We start from the raw sequence: 20,864 nt of genomic DNA, 5'->3' as shown, positions 1-20,864 counted from the left end.
GTTGATGAATATGACTATATCAGGCTGACTTTTATTTAGAGCAAATTTTAGATGAACTTTCCAAATTTTATCTTTTTTTTAGGTTTTCTACCTCTTCCAGTATCAATTTTAAAATTGTTTTTTAGATGTGGATTTTATTTCATTTAGCTTTCTCTCCATATAGATATGTATATGGATCTGATGTTTTCTCTTAAATCTGTGGGTATATAGATAGATCTCTTTCTCATTCCTGTTAGTTTTGTTCTCTTCTCAGTGGTGTTTGCCAGAAGTTGATCTATTTTATTGGTCTTTGCAAAATTCAGCTCTTTGTTTCATTTATAACTTTTGTCTTCTAATTTATTTTTATTTTTCTTTAGTAATTCCACCTTTCTACTCTTTTTGATGGTTATTATTCTTTTTATACTTATATTCAACGTTTAGTGAATTTCCAATCATGTTTAATGAAAAACATTTTGGGCTGTGGATTTTTTCATCAGTTTTGTTTTGAATTTGAATTTATTTTTTGTTCACTCTTTAAAAGATTTTTTTTTGGTTTACTTTCCAAGATGTTGCATTTTTAAAATTGTTAACTTTTAGTTTCCATATACTGTGTTTAGAGAACATGATTTATAATAGTTTTAGAAATTTATTCAGATTTTCTTGGGGCCAGCACCGGGTTCGTAGTGGTAAGTTTGTGCGCTCTGCTTTGGTGGCCCAGCGTTCGTGGGTTTGGATCCTGGGCATGGACCTGCACACTGCTCATCAAGCCAGCCTGTGGCAGTGTCCCACATACAAAATAGAGAAAGATCGGCACAGATGTTAGCTCAGGGCCAATCTTCCTCACACACACAGAAAAAGATTTTCTTATGTACATGAAGTTTTAAGGAGCATATGAAAAGGATGGGTATTCTTTGAAAGTTGTAGAGTTTGGGGCCAGCCCCGTGGCCTAGTGGTTGAGTTCGAGAGCTCTGCTTCAGCAGCCCAGGGTTTTGCCAGTTTGAATCCTAGGTGCGGACATGGCATTGCTTGTCGAGCCTTGCTGGGGTGGCATCCCACATGTCACAACTAGAAAGACCCAAAACTACAAATACACAACTATGTACTGGGGGACTTTGGGAGAAAAAGGAAAAATAAAAATAAAATCTTAAAAGAAAAAGTTATAGAGTTCTTTATTTGTATATTAAATGAACACAGTGTGATTTGAATATTTCATGTTTTTTTCCTTTATCTCTTAAATTCTGAGGGATGTGATATCTCTCCTTTTTATATAATTTCATCAAATTCTCTTTGTATTTCTCATGGATCTAATCCAAATGTGTGTGTCTTTGCTGGTGTTTTAGTAGAATTTCATCCTTTACATATATGGTGATAATTGATAAATTTTTTTATTGTCATCTGAGTTTCTGTTTATTAGTCTTGTTTTCCCTACTCAGTTTTTTTGTTTTTTAAAGATTGGCACCTGAGCTAACAACTGTTGCCAGTCTTCTTTGTTTTCCCCCCTGCTTTTTCTCCCCAAATCCCCCCAGTACATAGTTATATATTTTAGTTATGGGTCCTTCTAGTTGTGGCATGTGGGACACCGCCTCAGCATGGCCTGACGAGCGATGCCATGTCTGTGCCCAGGATCTGAACCAGCCTGCTCAGTTTTCATGGATTGATCAGATTTTCCTTGTATCACCTCCCTTACCCTTTCTTTTTTACAGCCTGTAATGATTTGGAAATCGCTTTCTCATTTCTGCTCTTTTAATTTTAAACAAATATATCTAAACGTATTTTTCTGGTAGAGTCAAAAATTGATAATTAGCTTTCCCTCCTTCCCTCTACTCTCAGTAAGATAAAACTTTTTAGCCTATTTTTATTTACAGCATTCCTGATTTTGTTGGGATAATATTGAATGTGATTCTGAATGATGACTTCTTAAAAAAACAATTCTTTTGTTGAGGTCATATTGGCTTACAACATAGTGTAAATTTCAGGTACACATCACTCTGTTTCTGTTTCTGTATAGACTGCATTGCGTTCACTGCCAACAGTCCAGTTTTTATCCATCACCATATGTGCATGTCCCTTTCCCCCTTTGGCCCTCCTCCCACCCCCTTCTCCTCTGGTAACCACTCATCTGTTCTCTGAATGATGACATTTTAAATTTCTTAGGGTACACCTTATGTCAAAAATATTACTTAATTGTGTTACACATTAGCAGTTAGTTTTTAAAAATTATTTTATTTTAACTATATGTTTTTCTGTATAGTATAATACTGTTTCATGTTACTCTTTGTTTTTATTGTTGTTGACTCTTTGTGTAAGCTTGTATCATTTCCCCTTTGGTTTTGGAATCCAGAAATTTCACTGTGTGTGTGTGTGTGTGTGTGTGTGGTGTGTGTTTATCTTTTTAACAGTTCTGCCTAGGACTTTTGATCTGAAAATGTTAGTGTTCTTCTCAGTAAAATTATTGCTTCTACTGTATTTTTTTTTTCCTTCTATAACTGCATTATTTGAATATTAGATACCATTCATGTCTTTTCCTTGCTTCAAATTTTATTTTATAATTTCTTTCTCTCCCTTTTTGTCCTATATGCTCAGATAACTTTTCAGTTTGATCATCTATGCTAGTTCTATATTTACTGCCTCCATAGGTGGTCAGATCTTTTGGGGGTTTGTTTTAATAGTATACATTTTTAGTTGGTTCTAAAGTGCATAATAATAATAATAGAATTATAAACATTGGTTCATAATAGCTGTCCATGAAAATGTTTATTTATGAAATTTCTTATCAATTTTTAATAATAAACACACATGAACCCCCTACTTAAAACAAAAGCTGCAACTTTGAAGGTAATCTATATCTAATCATAGTCCCCTTATCCCATCCCTCTCTTTTAATTTGAGATTGTAATCATCTTGAATCCTGCGTTCATTCTCCCTTTGGTTTCTTTTTACTGCATCTCTATATGAGTTCTTGAAGGTATATATTTTTAATTTTAGTTGTTTTAACTTTAGGAACGTTTTTCTACCTCTATATCTAAAAGATATTCACCTCTGTTTTCTACTAAGAAGTTTAAAGATATGTTTGCAACACTTAAACCTTATTCCATCTTTACTTATTTTTTGTACTTGGTGTGAGATAGGGATCCAGTTTAATTTTTATTATGTATATGATTTATTGTTGTTAGTCGTAGCTTATTGAAAAGTTAATGCTCTCCCCCAATGAACTGACGTGCCATCTCTGTCATATACAGAAGCTTTATGTAAAGTGTTCTTTTTTCCCCCTGTTGTCTCAGTTTTGTTCCATCATCCATTTTGTGAATAGCATCCTGTCTTCATTGCTGTAGCTTCGTAATGATCTCTACTACTGGAAAAGTAAGTGGGCTCCTCCTCTTCCAAGGTTTCATGGCACTTCATTCTTCCTTGGAAATTTTAGAATAATCTTACCAAGTTCTCTGAAAAACTCTTGTTGGAGTTTTTTATTAATTCCATTGAATCTTAGACCAATTTGGGATCATTAACGTCTCTACAATATTGAGTCTTCCTATTTGTGAACAGAGTATACTTTTTCCTTTATTTCGATCTTCTTCATTTCTGTTATTCAGTTTTAATTTTAACTGTAGAATTCTAACACATCATTTGTCCTAGATAGTTGCTAATTTCTTATAACAATTATATGTAGCGTTTTAAAATATTTGTTATTGGTTACTGGTGTGTACAGATGCAACTGGCTTTTGTATGTTGCTCTTATATCAAGCCACCTTGCTAAATTTTTCTATTTTAACACTTTTCCAGAGATGATTTTGGATTTTCTCTGTAAAAGATCATACTGTGAGTAAATCATGAGAGTTTTATTTATTTCCAATTTTTATGCTTGTAATTTCATTTTTTTCTTGTTGTGCTAGATGAGACATCTAAGAAGTAATAATACTGACTAGAAGCAGTAATAGTAGATATTGTCTTATTGCTGATTTTAAAGGACAGTTCCTTACTTTGGTACCTAAGGCATTTCTAAAGTATTTACACGTGTTAGTTGTACAAACTCGTATGTTATAAAGAGGGTTCTATTTCTAAAGAACTAAAAGATATGTAGTATTTTAAATTCTGATGCTTGCAGGTACTTTTTCCTTTGAGTGCTGGTGACTCTTGTGAAAATTTTCGCTCTAGGCATCCTGGTGTGGAAATAGCTGGTTTGTCAGCCATTTCTCTGTCATCCTAGGGCCTCTAAAGTCAGGCATTGCATTTCTTTCTTATCATGGGCAGTCCTTTCTCTCTTTTCCCAGCGACCACTTCACAATCGTTCATTTCTGCCCTGATATGCTTAGTGTAAGAGTGGTTACAAGAGTCTTTCCCCTGACACTACACACACACTTACTCTCTAATGTCACAGAACTACCATTTTTACTGAAACCAAAGTGGGTTCCTTCCTGGCGAGTTGAATCAGACCCCCACCAGAAGCAGTTGTCACACAAAGTAGGGCATGTTTGCAGCAAAGAGGAGGCCACGCAGAATCATTTCCAAAGTCATGGCATCCCCAACAAAGGGAAGCAGGGGCCTTTTATTTTGGATGGGAATGAATATTCAAAACAGAGAGGTGGGTATTCGCTTGCGCAGGCTCAGTTGGAAAACATGCTTCCACATACACTGCAGGTTAAGGCAGTAAGGCCTAAGCTCCTCCCAGAGCGGATATTTTAGCATTAAAAATGAGGCAAAGGTCATAGGCCTCGCCCTTGTGCTGGGGCTCAGTCTGCTTCAGGTTGGTTGGTGATTGCATCTCTTAACAGTTAAATGCTTCTGACCCCACCGTTGAGTTCCTTGGAGCAGTGAGTCCCTGACACCATGAGCACTGACTTGCAGCAGTGGCCTGCGTTTTTCCTGCAAATATAAGTGATGAGTATGGTGACATAGCTCATAATAATTGTTGATTTGTATTATACAGGCATACCTCATTTTACTGTGCTCTGCCTTATTGTACCTCACAAATATTGCAGGGGGGTTTTCTTTTTCTTTTTTTTTTTTTTAAGTGAGGAAGATTGGCCCTGAACTAACATCTGTTGCCAGTCTTCTCTTTTTGCTTGAGGAAGATTGTCGCTGAGCTAACATCTGTGCCAGTCTTCCTCTGTTTTGTATGTGGGATGCCGCCACAGCATGGCTTGATGAGCGATGTGCAGGTCTGTGCTTGGGATCTGAACCCGTGAACCCTGGGCCGCAGAGCAGAGTGTGCGTACTTAACCACTATGCCACTGGGTTGGCCCTCAAATACTGTATTTTTTACAAGACCCTCAACCAGCAAAAATATTATGACTCATTGAAGGCTCAGATAATGGTTAGCATTTTTAGCAATAAAATATTTTTTAATTAAGATATGTACATTGTGTTTTTAGACATAATGCTCTTGTACACTTAATAGACTACAGTATACTGTAAACATAACTTTGATATTCACTGGGAAACCAAAAAGTTCGTGTGACTTGCTTTATTGCAGTATTTGCTTGTTGCAGTGGTCTGGATCCAGACGCACAATATCTTCGAGGTATGCCTGTTTATGAAAGACCAAATCTGGCCTCTGAAAGCCAGTTTTGGAATGTCACTATGCAGTGTGGGTAAGTAGATGATGTGAAAGTTGAATTTATGAAATGACCTCTTGCGTTTATTTTGGCAAACTTGTGTAAGTAATTTTTCTAAGTTTTCTCTCTCTTTTTACCTCCTTTACTAACTATTTTAATACAGTTTATCTGCTTTGTTTATAGTCTTGGTCTTTCGAGCCACTGAATATTTTAAAATGTACGTTTTCCTTGTTTCCTTAGCCTTGTTCAAACAGGTGTAGATCAGAGCTTATTCTTACAGTGTGATTTGTGGACTATCTTCATTTCCTCTAGTGCTTGCTACAACTGTAGAATTCTGTGCCTCACCCCAGAGCTGTTGTTTCAAGACTCTGATGGTTGGACTACTTTCTTAACAAGAATCAGTGATTCTTCTGCACTTAAAGTTTGAGGAGCACTAGTTGAAAGTATTCTTGAAGATGAGAGTGCCTTAGCACTTGTGTGAATTGATTGCAGAGGTTGAATTATTACAGTACACCCAATTTAACACACAAGCAGAGTCTCTTTGAACACATTGGCTTTCTTACATTTCGAGTGTTTGTCCCCATCAGTGTACTTACACTGACCTGCTTTTCTGTTGTAAGGGAAATGCCGCCTCCATCAGGCTATCATGGCCACCATCTCTTGGAAACCCAAAGCTTCAGGTGCCCAGGGGACACTGGAACCCTGAACCCAAATAGGGCAAAGTTAGTTGTCTTTTTATTCATTGAATCATATGTCAGGGAGTTGGGAAGCTATTGTACATGCTAAGGTTGCAGTCTCCCTGTTTCTTTTCTTTTTGGGGTCTGTGTGTGTGAATCATTTTTGAAAGATTTTTTTGTGTGTGAGAAACATAGCGTATGAGAACTTATGTATACCTCAGAGATACGTAATAAGATTACTGCCCTTTGTACCACCTTAGATGTGAAATAGAACATCTTATTATTACAGAAGTTTTCTTTGTGCCTCATCCGAACTGTCCCTTCCTTCCACATCCCTCTAGCTGCTATCTTGACTTTTCCAGGTTGATGTTACCATAGTGTAATTTAGAAAATATAAAATGAAAACACCCATTGAAACTGTTTTAATTAGATGAATTTTGGCATATGGAACATTTTTGACACTCCAGAAGATTTTCTTGCATCACTTTTCCCATTTAGTATCGCCACCCTCCCTTTCCAGATAACCACTTATTGGATTTCTATCACAGTAGATCGCTTTTGGCTGTTTTAGGTCTTCACATAAACGGAATCATAAAAATTCCTTTTTTTTTTTTTTTTTTGCATTTGACATTTCTGCTCAGGAAACTGTTTTTGAGATTCAGCCATGTTATTGCATGTGTTAGTAGTTTGTTCCTTTTTATTGCTGAGTAACATTTTATTATATGAATATTTTGAAACTTGTGTAAATATGTACCTATTGGTGAACTTTTGAGTTGTTTCCAGTTTGTGGCTTTTATGAATAATATTGCCACGTGTATGTGTGTAAGCAAGTCTTGAGTAGACATATTTGCATTTCTCTTGGGCAAATACATAGCAGTGGAATTGTTGTAAAATATTGCTAAATGGTTATTTAAAGTGGTGGTATCACTGTCCATTCCCATCAGCAATGTATGAGAGTTCTGGTTGGTCAACATTTTTGGCAGCACTTGATATTGTCAACTTTTATGTTTTAGCCATCTTAGCGAGTATATAGTGGTACCTCATTGTGATATTAATTGGTATTTCTTTAATGGGTCATGGTTTTAAAGTCTTTTCAGGTGCTTATTGGCCATTTTTGGATGATTTTTAAATATTGCTTCTCATACGTTTTCCAGTTTTATGTTCTTAAAGGATTAGCAATAACAATAGCTAGTTGTTCTTCCAAGTCTGAAAATGGCAAAAAAGTTGAAGATATTGCTAGTTAAAACATTTTAGGAGCAAGTACTGATATGCTCTCGAAACAAAATGAAATTGCACAGCTTTTTCTTCATTTTATTTTTTTTAAACTAATACGTGATAAAAAGGCTCACTGCTGAAGAAGGAAGGCCTTTCTCTTCTTCATACCTCAAACTAGCATTGAGTTAATCTCTTAGATACTTAATTGTGCGCATAAGAGAAATCTCTATGATGTATACTTTGTTCACAGGGTACAAAATACTTTCACACTGTAGTTGGTTTGGAAGTTTGGAAAGGGCCTGGAGGACCAATGGCAGGTGGGAGGAAGTGTGGAGAGGTAAGCAATTGGGCAAAGAAAGACTTTTCTTAGTTTCTGGTCCATGTGAGAATCAGAAAGAAGAGGAGCTCGTTTTGAACTGGAAAGGAAAACACTTCCTGTTTGCTGGTTTTTATTGGTGCTGTTCAGCCTGGAAGTGGGTGGGGTGGGCGAGCTGCGCTAGGCCTGAGGGCAGGATTGACTTCCAGCTGAGAGCTAAGTCCTCAGAGAAGCAGGAAGGATGTAGAGGAGTAGGGAGAGAGGGAGCAGGAATGAAGAACCATTAGTGGCCAGGATCTGTTACTATGGTAACAGTAACGTGAGAACCACTCACATATACACAAGTTGGTGTGTTATAATTCATGCCAGAATACATGCAAGATCAAATGTTTGATTTCTTTGAGGTGGAGCTACAGAAGCGAGTTTGGGCTGGAGGTGTGGGGCTTGCTGTGTCCTCCACTGAAGCATCTGAGCTGGTCTGCGTTTCTCATCAAGTAGGCCCCACTCTTCCCATTAGGCCTTACAGAAAGCCTCTGGGGCAGAACAAGGCCAAGGAAGAGGATTGAAAGGAAACCAGAAGTGATACCACACCTCTTAATCTCAAGTTCGCGTGCCCGATGCACAGCAAGCCAAACACTGAGACATTGGTGTTTGTAGATGGAGACAGATTTTATTCGAATTGGCCAAAATGAGAAGGTGGGAAAGCCCCTGGACAATCTGACTTCCGCAATTCCATGGCTGCTGAGTGCATTCTCCTTCTTCTACAAAACGAACTCACCAATCTTCGAGACCCCTGAGTCACCCCCTCAAGTTAAACAGGAAACGGCAAATTGGTTTAATATCTACAGTGACCCTCAGGTACCCAGCTTCGGCCCAGTCCACTGCCTCGGGTTTAAAATTCCCAGTTTTTGGAGGACGGAACAGCTCTCTGCACAGGCCTCCTGGGGTCAGTGGACACTGTTTGTGCCTATTCTGGTCACATCATTCAGGTTCTCAGAACTGACTTTTGGGCTTCTTCCCCAGTAGAGCGGGGACTTCCAGTCGGTGATAAGACTGCAGAACTAACAGAACTGACAGTATTTCCGTCCTTGCTGCTGGTGTCAGAGGGAAGGCTCACTGCGTCTGCGCTGTGGGGCTGTGGCTGGATAGATGAAGGTGGCGTAGCTCAGACTGGAGTCAGCTTTGTGGTTTCTGTGATGTTTGCTGGATAGGGGCCCAGGCTTCTGGGGACGTGGGGATCAGAGTAGCCCACCTAGGGCTGGGGTCCAGTGCGAGGAGGTGTGGTGCTAGGGCCCTGTGAACATTGATGTTGCCATTAGCTTACTTGGCCATCTTGGGGGTTGCCTCAGGCAAATTCTAAACTCAGGGTCTGCAGTGTTTGGATGGCAGTGAATGCCCTTCTGTGCATTCTTGGCTGTGCCTGTGGTGCTCAGGGACCCTTCATACCCCTCACACTGCTGGAAGAGAGGGTAGAGCTCTCTGGGTTTAATGTGCACAGGGAGGGGCTGACTAACAGTGCCTCTGTTCCTCCTCTTCCGCCTGTCTTAGGGCCTCAGGGGGCTTTCTGTGGGGGCGAGGGGGAGCGAGGGTGGGAGGTGGTCAGGGAGTGTGGCCGGGAGGTACTGGGAACCTGCTGCCTTTGTCTTTTCCTTACTGACCGTTGTTATATCTTCTGTAGATATATCTTGTTATTGAGTTGCAGGGATATATATATTCTGAATATGTCGTTATAAATTATAAATTTATTTTTTCTCAGCATGTAGGTTCTTTTCATTTTCTTATTAGTTTCTATGAAGTCGAGTTTTTTAACATTGGTGAAGTTCATTGTACCACTTTTTTTTTTTTTACGGTTAATGCTTTAACAAATTTTTGAAACTTAATTTGCAAAAGCTTTTTTCCTGTGTTTTCTTCTAAAATGTTTTATCATTTTAGTTTTTACATTTACGTCTGTAATTTATGTGGAGTCTGTTTTTGTGTGTGCTCTGAGGTGGAAGAGTTCAGGTTTACATGAAATAAATGACCCTTGTGTTATAGTTCATCTTTACTTCTGGATGCACCAGAACTTAACCATCCTACTGTTGGTAAACTATTTGGTTATCTTTTTATGTGTTTATGGACCTTTGAGATTTTTTTTGTGAAATTTACGTTTGTTTCTCTTGTTTGTTTTTTCTTTTGGGTGGTGTTACCTTTTCCTTTTTGATTTGAAGGAGTTCTTTAGTCTACAGATAATTTTTATTTTCTACTTAGCTATTTTGAAAATATGTTTTTCCATTTTCAGGGTGTCTTTTTACTCCCTTTATGCTATTCTTTCATGAATAGAAGTTCATTTCAATTTAGTCTCATATGTGATTAGTTTTGTTTATTATTTGAACTTCCATACTCTTTCATTAAGATGGTCTCTCTCTCTCTCTCTCTTTTTTTTTTTGGTGAGGAAGATTGGCCCTGAGCTAACATATGTTGCCAATCTTCCTCTTTTTGCTTGAGGAAGATTGTTGCTGAGCTAACGTCTGTGCCAATCTTCTGTTTTGTCTGTGGAATGCTGCCACAGCCTGGCTTGATGAATGGGGTGTGGGTCCATGCTTGGGATTCGAACCACTGAACTGCAGGCCACCAAAGCAGAGTGCTGAACTTAACCACTATGCCACCTGGTGGCCCCAAGATACTCTCTTTTATTGTCCTCTAGTCTTTTTCTTGTTTTGCCTTCAGTATTTGTCTTATTCCACTTGGATTTGAAGTTTGGGCATATTGCTTGCATAGGTGTCCAAATTCATGATTGGAGAACCAGCAACTGTATTGAAAAATTTCTCCTCCTCCTCATTAATGCTCCACCTGATGACAATATTTTTTATCCTTGAATTGGGACTTTTTAAAATAGGTCTCAGGGACTCTCCCTTGAATTAAAGTATTTTTCATTATAGTTTTACTGAAGTGTGCGTAAACGTAAACGAGGCATAAATTTATTATGTTTTATTATATAGCTCTTATGCACCAAGACCAAAACCCAACTAATAACTTAGATATAACCAAAACTAAAAAATTAGTAAAATTTGGAAGAATAAGGTTAACTTAATTTTAACAGAATGGTAGTGTTTTACAGAAGCTAATTTGGCACTTCCAACTTCAGCCAAGGAAATTAATACATGTGCATCAGGATATTCTTGTAATAGTTATTGTTAAAGTTTGGGAGTAGATTTTATTGCCGTTGTCATCCACTTTACGTCTTTGACTCTGGTACTCAGTTGACAGCCATTGTCTTAGAGTGGGGTTCTCAGCCTTTTTGTTGTAGTTTTCACAGATGTGCCTTCAGGTTTGATCATAGTTTAAAACTTTTTTTAATTTTTTGCTATACCTCAGTATAGTAGTCCCATTTTATCCACAGTTTTGCTTTCCATTGTTTCAGTTATCCACGGTCAACTGTGGTCCAAAAGTATTAAGTGGAAAATTCCAGAAATAAACAATTCATGTTTTAAATTGTGCATCATTCTGAATAGCCTGATGAAGTCTCACTCCATTTCACCTGAGATGTGAGTCATTCCTTTGTCCAGCATATCCACACCGTATATGCTACCCACCTCTAGTCACTTAGTAGCTGTGGGTTATCAGATTGATGGTTGTGGTATCACAGTCCTTGTTTTCAAGTAACCATGATTTTACTTAATAATGGCCCCAAAGCGCAAGAGTAGTGAGGATGCAATTCGGATATGCCAAAGGGAAGCTTTAAGTGAAAAGGTAAAACTTCTCAACTTAAGAAAAGAAAAAAATCTTATGCTGAGGTTGTTAAGATCTTGGGTGACTTTTATTATGCCATATTGTTATAATTGTTCTATTTTATTATTATTGTTAATCTCTTACTGTGCCTAATTTATAAATTAAGCTTTATTATAGGTATGTATGTATAGAAAAAAACCAGTATATATATGATTTGCTACTCTCTGTGGTTTCAGGCATCCACTGGGGGTCTTGGAACGTATCTCTCACAGGGAAGGGGAGACTACTGTAAATGTGCTGTAATTATTGCTGTATCTCTCAAGCAGAATGTTGAACTGAACAGGTTGTGTGGTTTAGTGTAGAGTGGGATACAGATGATCCTCAACTTACTATGTTTCTACTTAGGATTTTTCGACTTTCATTGGTGTGAAATTGATAATGCATTCAGTAGAAACTGTACTTTGAATTTTGAATTTTGATCTTTTCCCAGGCTAGCGGTATGTGGTACACTCCTCTGTTGTGACGTTGGGCAGCGGCAGCGAGCCACAGCTCCCAGTCAGCCCCGCGATCACGAGGCTGATAACACTTACAACAGTCCTGAACCCATAAACCGTTATGTGTTTCGCTTTCAGTACGATACTCAATAAATTACACGAGATATTCAGCACTTTGTTATTAAACAGGATTTGTGTTAGAGGATTTTGCCCAACTGTACACTAATGTGTACTATTTAGTCCTTTTTTCTGGTCACTGTTACAAGGCTCCTGTAACTCTTGAAATTTACTGTCTTTTGTATGCTAATGAGAAAACTTCTGGTTGGAGGACAAGATAGCTTCAGGAGAGGGGCTGGACCTCAGAAAAACCAACCACTGTGATTAGAGGGTTAGAACTTTCAGCCGGTTCCCCAGTCCAGGGAGGGGAGAGGGCCTGGAGAGTGAGTTCAGTCACCAGTGGCCAATAATTTCCATCAATTGTGCCTACATAATGAAATCTCTGGTGCTTTATATACTTTTAATAAGTGCATAGTAAATGAGAGTTCTAGGATAGAACTTTGCATGTATGGTTAACTTTTTTCCTTCCTAATTTTTTCTGATGTTTAGTCTCCTAAGAATACAGAATTACATCATGAATATATTGTTAGAATACAAAAATTGCTTGTAAGGAAGTTAGATCAGTAAGGGTCCAGTTAGGACACGGAAAACACACAATAATTTGGACAGGGAAAGTTTAATACGATTCACTAGTAACGGTGATTGGCTACTAAAGACTGAAAACTCTAGAGAAGAAAAGGAGGAGTAAGTTTTGGAGAGGTCCTCCACGAGCCCTGAGGCTCAGATTCAGGTTTTGTTGGAGAGGTTGTGATTGAAGCCCACTGGATAGCGGGCAAGTTTGCTGAGGTGCTGGAGGTGGGGACACTTCTGCCAGTAGCTGTTTTATGGGTCCAGGAAAGAAAGTGGTATAGAGCATATGCTTTTTTACACCTAGCATTTTATCTAGATGAATGGAGTTTCTGATAGTCTGGAGGGTGTGTTATGTGTGGAATTAGTATGACCAAAAACTATATTTGCTGTAAGGAATTGTTTGTGACAGATGTAGCTGCTAGGAATCGTATAGTGTTGTAGTTTATTTTGTTTTATTAGTAGAGGGATTTTATTTTTGGACTGTAAGTTAATTATGAAAATTTAAGTATGGAAACTAGAGATATGTAAAGATTTAATTGGACAAGATAGATATAGTAGGAATCAGTCAGATTATTAGCATCAAAAACAAGTTAAATGTATTTTGTCTAAACTGCTGATGTCATAGTTCAAGGATGTCATTTGATTCACAAAACTTTTTTTTACCCACATGTTTTCCAGAATATAGGCGCTCTAATTTAAAAGCACACTGTTCCAAAAGCTTTTACAAATTGGGTTTTTGAAACTCAAAATGCATGTTCCCATAGAAACCATGTTTCATCATGTTGGGTTCTTATTTGGCCTGGAAATGTGTGTAACTCTGTATGGACTTAGCTTATAGTGCAGTGAAACAATATTTTTTGCATGTAGAGTTTCTACTTATGATGCATTCTTTTGTCTACTAGTTAATAGGGATGGGGGATTCTCTTAGGGGCATGGACATTATGTGGATGTTAGATTGGTTGAAGGGTTGAGGTGGCAGGTGGGGTATGAACTCTGAGGTGAGGAAGGATGGAAACAAACATTTACTGAGGACCAACTATGTCCATTGCTCTTTGCTGCCTGCTTCCCGTAAAGCATCTCATTTCTTTACTTTTCTTCCTTTTTCTTTTTTTTGGATTATGTGAATGCTTAAAGATTGTTTGTAGCTCTGGGATTCTGTAAAAAGGTAGGAAAAGGTTTTTTAAATTCAGAAATTCTGGCATTTTTAAGTCTAAATGTAAATAGTGAAGTATAAAAAAGCACATCTTGGGGCTGGCTCCGTGGCCGAGTGGTTAAGTTTGGGTGCTCCGCTGCGGCAGCCCAGGGTTCAGATCCTGGGCGCAGACATGGCACCGCTCGTCAGGCCACATTGAGGCCCCGTCCCACATCCCACAACTAGAAGGACATGCAACTAAGGTATACAATTATGTATGGAGGGTTTGGGAAGATAAAGCAAAGCAGGAAAAAAAAAAAAAGAAGATTGGCAACAGTTGTTAGCTCAGGTGCCAATCTTAAAAAAAAAACAAAAAACTACCTGCTTCATTTATATAAAAAAAAGAGCACATCTTCAGATTTTTACACCCAGAGTGATATATGATTAATTTACTTTAACACTGACGTGCTGTTAACCCAAAAAGGTTGAGATAAACCTTGGCTCTGTGCCAGTAGGAAGTACAAGGTACCCCAGCCATTCATGAGATAGCTCTTTGGGGTATTTGCAGTGGAGAATTTCAATAATATTGTCCTGTACACTCACCTTCAAGCAGGATTGACAGGACCAGAACTAAGAAAGGAAGCCTTCTGGGAAATTCTAGATAGACTGTAGGAGAGTGTAGAAAGTTTGTTTAGTAAGTGGGCCTGATTTAGGTATGCCTCTTGTTCCTGTCTCCAGTAATTAGTACCTCTTTCTTGTGGATGAGTTCAAGCCCTGTGATCTGACTTAGTCCACTTACCCGCTGTAAACTCTGCTATGTTCATTTATTCAGTCAATATTTATTGAGTGCCTACCACATGCCAGCACTGGTACTAGTTGCCAGGACTACAGTGATGAGTGAAATAGACAGACTGTGCTCCGTTTGGACTTAGAATCTGGTGATTAACCGTAGTATATTATTATAATGTGGTGAGTGCCAGGAGAACCTCTAATCTTCACAGAAGGCAACTGAATATACACCGATCTTTGAATCAGGAAGCAGAGTGGTATTTTGTAGACCCTGAATAAAAGTTAGAGGGAAGAGGAAGATGGGAAAGTAGTGCAAGGTGAGGCTAGAGAGAGCCGCAGCCTGCAGACAGCCCGTGAGGCCATGATAAGGATTGTACTGCAGGAAAATTCTCAGAGAGTTCACGGAATATTACATGTGAAGGGAAATGAAAGATCATGTTGTCCTCCTTAAAATGAGAGATAAAAATAAAAGACAAGGCTCAGCAAATAAAAGTTTTTTGTTTTTGTTTTTTGCTTATAGCTTTTAGCTGGCCAGGGGCAGGTTTGGGGCTTACGAAGAGCTATTTGAAGGACACGTGTACTAGGAATTATCTGTCAACGAAGTTTGGGGGTTTCTTGTTATGGTGAGATAATACGAACTAGGGCAGTTTAGTGTTATCAGATAGACGCAGAAGGTATTTGTGGAAACAGATGTGCCTATGGTTATGTACTTTAAAGGCAGTGGTGTTATTAATCCTTTCATTGATAGGTAACTTTGACCTGCTTACCACTCAGTGCCGGAAATACTTTAGTCTTTAGTGCATATGATTCGAAGTTTAAGAATGCCTTGGGATTGTCTATCTCATTGGGGTTTTTTCCTTTTTTCTAAGAGAATTTGGAAGTTTTTTTAGAGGTCATTCTAAGAGTTGCCTTTTTTTCCCCTGAAGAGGGAGACTTTGGCTTTGTTTCTTTTGCGCTAAACCAAGTTTTATTTATATTTGGAAATGCAGTTAAAGGAACCAATGACTGACTTATGAGGCATTCACCCCTTAACACAGAAAGCTTTCCTGCCTTCTAGTCAGCAGTGCGCCAGTCTTCTCGTACCGCTATCTAAGTGTTTTACATCAACATGCTAGGAGATTTTTCCACCGCTTACATTTTTTACTGCATCTTTAATCTTCAAAATCAGGTACCGTAGAGGAGAGAAAATATGGAAAGGACATGGGCTGTGGGATTTGAAAACTCTGTTTTCATTCCTGTCTCTGCACTTGTTCATCTCTTGAAGCCCGTTAGCTATAAAATGAGAGGAACTTCCTAGAGGGTGTGTGTGTGCATGTGCACATTTGCATGTGTCAAATGAGATTGTATGCTGGGAACACTTAAAGCAGAGTCTGGCATACAGCAAGAGCATAATTGCTTATCTTTTTCCTTGGCCTAAACCAGTGATCCCCTTTTTTTGATCCTCAAAAAGTTATACCGATGTTAAATATTCTGCAGTCTTTACTGAAACAGATTTAAAACAGACCCAACATTAAGTAGGGTCAACTGAGGGAGGAAAGAATTTCAATGAAACCCTCTGATCTTTAATTTATATTGAAATTACTGATGTCTCCTTCTCCCTGGAGTGTATACTACTGTCTTTTCCACAGAGTAGGCACTTAAGGATGTCATCATGTAGTAAAAATTACTTTGAAGAAGGAATCTGAAGGTCTGTAGGTAGTCTTGGCTTGTTCCTTATTGATTTTTGTGGTATTTGCAAGCCACTGAATCTCTTTGAACATTGTGCCTTGCCCTTCTTGGTCGAGCAGTGTGTTAAACAACAAAAAATTCAGCTCAGGGGGCTGGCCTGGTGGTGCAGCAGTTAAGTTCACGTGCTCGGCTTCGGCGGCCTGGGGTTTGCTGGTTTGGATCCTGGGCACAGACCTACACACCGCTTGCTCATCAAACCGTGCTGTGGCAGGCATCCCACATATAAAGTAGAGGAAGATGGACACAGGTGTTAGCTCAGGGCCAGTCTTCCTCAGCAAAAAACAGGAGGATTGGTGGTAGATGTTAGCTCACGGCTAATCTTCCTCAAAAAAGAAAACAAGGAAAAGAAATTCAGCTCAGTCGATTTAAAAAGTCAAATTGACTTTATTGAGCAATTTATTATTGGGCCATAGTTCTTAGCCATAAAATAAATAGGTGTGCCAGGAGGTGGCATGCTTGACTCTTCAGAATTTAAAGATCCCGTTAGCTAAGACTTTGGGTTTTTTGGAGCCAAATTAATGTGTAAAAAGAGTGTGCTGCTGGGTTGAGGATTGTGTGTGTTTTACAGTATACCTCGTTGCATGGAAGTTTTCTTGAGGTTGGCAGGTGGCCTGGTGTCAATCTAACCTGTTCCGTGACCACCTTCTCCTGACAGGAGTCTTTGAGTTAGGTGATGCACTCTCTAACAGCCTTTAAATACTTGATCTGTGCCCATGATTTTTGTGATTTTTTGACTTCAGAGATTCCCGTTAGCCTTTGTCTACATGAAACCAGACAGACAGGTGCACCTTAATGTATCGGCAGTAACCAAGAGATGTTACTGTTCCTGGCCAAGAAAAGGCCCTAAGGCAAAACCAGCAGTTCCCAACATTGGAACCTGAGACTGGGGAACGACTGAACCAACAGACCTCAACAAATGGGGACTGTGGACTGATTCCAAAAAAATGGGGAAGTGCACTTGCTGCTAGCAGTTCCCACCGTGGAATCTGGGGAAGGATCCCAAACAAATGGGGAACTGCAGACTAAACCACCAGCAGTTCCCAACCCGGAATCTGGAAACATAACCAAGGGCTAGACTTTCCAATCAAATAGGGCATTGTGGTCCAAACTGCTAGCAGCTCCCAACGTGGAACTAGTGATTCTAGACAAATGGGGAACTAACTGGAAAGCCAGTTAGATTGGGAGCTCAGTGCAAAGAGAGCCGAGCTCAGAACCCAGAGGGAACTTACCCACAGCCCTTGGAAATGGTGAGAAAGACAGTGAACTCAAAAACGGGTTTGCAACTACCATGCCTGTGTTTCTTGTTGTCCCTGAATGCCACTGGAAGTCTCCTTTAGTTCTGCTGCTGCCACCAAATCTTCTAAACAACAAAAAATTCGACTGAGTAAATTTGAAAGAGCAAATTGGCTTTATTGAACGATTCATGAATCAGGCAGCATCCTGTCTACCAAATAGAAAGGAGCTCCATAGAGTTGCAGAAAAGAAATGATTTTAAAGGCAGAGAGGGAGGGGACAAAAGGCAATTATTACCAAAGAATGCATTGTTTTAGGCAAGGTTGCCCTCCTAAGGGGAATGGAAGTGGTCTATCAGTGGATAACCCACTAGGGCTGACCAGGAAATTCTGTGTTGACTGGTCCAAGGTTACATTCCTGGGGAGTTGAAACTGCAAATTAGGTTAGGTATTAAGTCTTGGTTTTCTGACTGTGGGGCCTTAACATTAGTGACTCCATTTTGGGCCTGCTGTCTCCTTATTTATTTATTTAGGAAGATTGGCCCTGAGCTGACATCTGTTGCCAACTTTCATTTTCTCCCCAAAGCCCCGGTAGTACACAGTTGTATATCCTAGTTGTAAGTCACTCTAGCTCTTCTGTGTGGGTTGCTGCCACAACATGGCTTGATGAGCCATGCTAAGTCCGTGCCCAGAATCTGAAGCTGCGAACCCGAGGCCGCTGAAGCAGAGCAAGTGAAATTAACCATTCGGCCACAAGGCTGGCCCCTGCTGCCTTCTTTTTAACAAGCGTGAATATGTTGCACTCACCTCCTTATGCTTATTAGATATGAAATCTGTACAAGGAAGACCTCAGAGCTCAGAAGAGGAGCTCTAGACATGCAAGTGGGTTGGATCCACCTTGGATCCCAAATTGCTTGTCAAGGAGGAGAGAATCATATGCAAGACATTTTCAGTTGAGGATCAGGGTGTAGCACAGACCAGAAGTTTGGTAAATAGGAAAATGGAAACCTTGAAAGAAAGACCAGGCTCTTAATCACAACAGAAATAACAGCAATAAAAACACATGATTACGGGAAATGAAGGAGCAGGTTTTCAAAGACAGGAGAAGCACAGCTGTAAGATGCCAATAACAAAGGGGAAAACCTTACAAATGAGGTGGTTCTTCTGCCATAAACTGAGAATTTTTCTCATAGGTCACCTCTTTCGATTTCTCTCCCATTTCTTGGTAACTTAGCTGAGAAAGTTCTTTCACCTTCTCTCCTTCCTGCTCAGCCTTCTTTGGCACCTTAATCCTTTTTCTCTTCATTGTTTCATTTTCAGTCAAAATTCATGCGGTCATAAAACTATGCTAGAGATACATCTGGATTATTTTTTTTCCTAGGTTTTAGCTGACTTAATCGTGAAAGATGATAAAATACCAAACCCTAACAAAATTTCAAAGATGTTGCTTTTCTTGATAAAATACTCAATGTTCTTATTGCACTCTGTATCGGTCAACTAACATCATAACAGCTCACTGCAAAAGTTGGTGACATACCAAAATATTATCATCACGTTCACAGATTTGTGGGTTGATTGGAGTGGCTCTTCTCTACTAGCGCCTCATTCTTCTGGAGCAAGTGGGCTTCCCAGGTCATGTTCTTCTTAAGGAAGAAGATGAAGAGGGCAAGCCCAACCATGTAAGCACATTTCATGTTTGCTTGCATGCTGTCTGCTATTATGTCATTGGTCAAAGTGTGTCACATGGTCAAGCTCCTCAATGCAGCAAGGAAATATATGGTATCTCTAGTGAGAGAAAGGGAAAAGTTGCAAAAGGTGTGAGAGCAGAGATGGGAGAATTGGGAGTCTAACACAGGCCCTGTAATGTTTTCTGGGTTTTACATTTGTATTTACATTTCATCTTGTCATTAATGTATATGTATACTATTTTGTATCCTACCACTTCAGCTTAATGCGATTTTGTAAAGATAACCTTCTATATAGATTCACTACTTAAAAATATACAGTTGTTTGGATTTGTCCATCTGTATCAAAATCATTTGAGATGCTTATTAAAAATACAGGTTTATTAGCCTTAACTCACACCCTCCTGGAATCACAGTCTCTGGGGTGGGGCCGGGGAATCATCATTATTAGAAAACTCATCAGGTCATTCTTCTGTACATTAAAGTTTAGAATGTCTTCCTTAGTGGAAGGACATTTGCATCTTTTTTCATTTTTCCAGCATTATAAATAATGGCCAGCGACGTTTGTACAAATGAGTAATTTCTTTGGGGTATTCAATAGTCTTTCCCGATGCAGGATTGAATAATTCGCAGTTGAGGCAAATAATGCTCTGTGTAAAGGATGGAGTTTGGAGTGCTGGTGGTGGTGAAATTGCAAACAGGCTTATAAAATCTTTCAAGTATTTTATGTTCACTAAAATAAAGCCTTGAATTAGATAAGGAGAATTTCTGTAAAATTTTTATACATCTTTAATTTGTAATGTTGGGTATTATGTAACTTAGTCATGGTTCTGTTGCTTAGTTATTGTTAACTTTTTAAAAGAAAGTAGAAAAGTTGACAAGTTTAAAAAGAATTTTATTTTTCTTGTATTTCAGCCCTGGAAATTTGGCAATTTGGTTCTTTTATTCAACTATTTTGATTCTTCTTGGCATTTATATGACCTTGTTTATGTACTTTATTATCTATTTTATTCTTAGATAGTCTTGGTTATCTCAACTCTTTAATAAGATTTTTATGGAAATGAAAATTCATTGATGGCATGGCAGATACTGCCAATGCCTATGCAGTATATGTTCTTTCTTTTCCCTAACAAACAGAGCCTTGATTTCATCTTCAGAGTGGCTTTTTGCGTTGCTGAAAAATACATTTCCCAACCGCTTTTGCACTTATGAGTGGTCAGGAGGCTTTGTTGTGTTCAGTGAGGCTTTAGGTGGAAGTCGCCAGAAAGGGCTTGATAAAGAAGGCAGAATCATTTGGCAGACACCTTTTGTCCTTTGCCCTTCCCTTTGTCCTACCTAGAACTTGGACAGGATGCTGGATGAGGAGACATGGAGTGACAGACACTTGCTGAATGTCATATATAGGAATGTTTAGTGGGAAGACAGAAGGAGCTTAGATCCTTGATATCTTGTGGGCTGTCCTTCTCAGATCTGGACTGCCCACCTCCAGTCTAATTATATTAGGAAAAGACACTGCAGTATGTTGAAGCTACTATTTAGATGGGACTCTGTTACATGTAGCTGAATATAATTTGTAACTTATATGTGTGGCTTTTGTAAAAGATATCTCGACTACGTTCTCTCAAACCTGACTTTCAAATTGCTTTTATTTCTTTCTTTCTTTCATTTCA

At 38.9% G+C, this 20,864-nt stretch overlaps 1 protein-coding gene across 28 annotated transcripts in view; it reads left to right on the top strand.

The window, feature by feature from the left end:
- Positions 1–20,864, top strand: part of LOC138916605 (olfactory receptor 5W2-like) — a 184,394-nt gene that overhangs the window by 5,294 nt on the left and 158,236 nt on the right. The window contains exon 1 of one of the 28 annotated variants that reach the window (XR_011423880.1): positions 19,053–19,188. The exons of the other annotated variants lie outside the window; for them this stretch is intronic. The gene's annotated coding sequence lies outside the window, so the exon portion shown is untranslated. Of the gene's footprint in view, positions 1–19,052; positions 19,189–20,864 lie in introns of those variants that run through there. 28 annotated transcript variants of the gene reach the window in all.

This window comes from Equus caballus, chromosome 12 (assembly GCF_041296265.1).
Source record: "Equus caballus isolate H_3958 breed thoroughbred chromosome 12, TB-T2T, whole genome shotgun sequence".
NCBI classification, from domain to species: Eukaryota; Metazoa; Chordata; class Mammalia; order Perissodactyla; family Equidae; genus Equus; species Equus caballus.
Note: the sequence above shows the minus strand (reverse complement) of the source record. Positions and strands in the feature narration are given on the sequence as shown.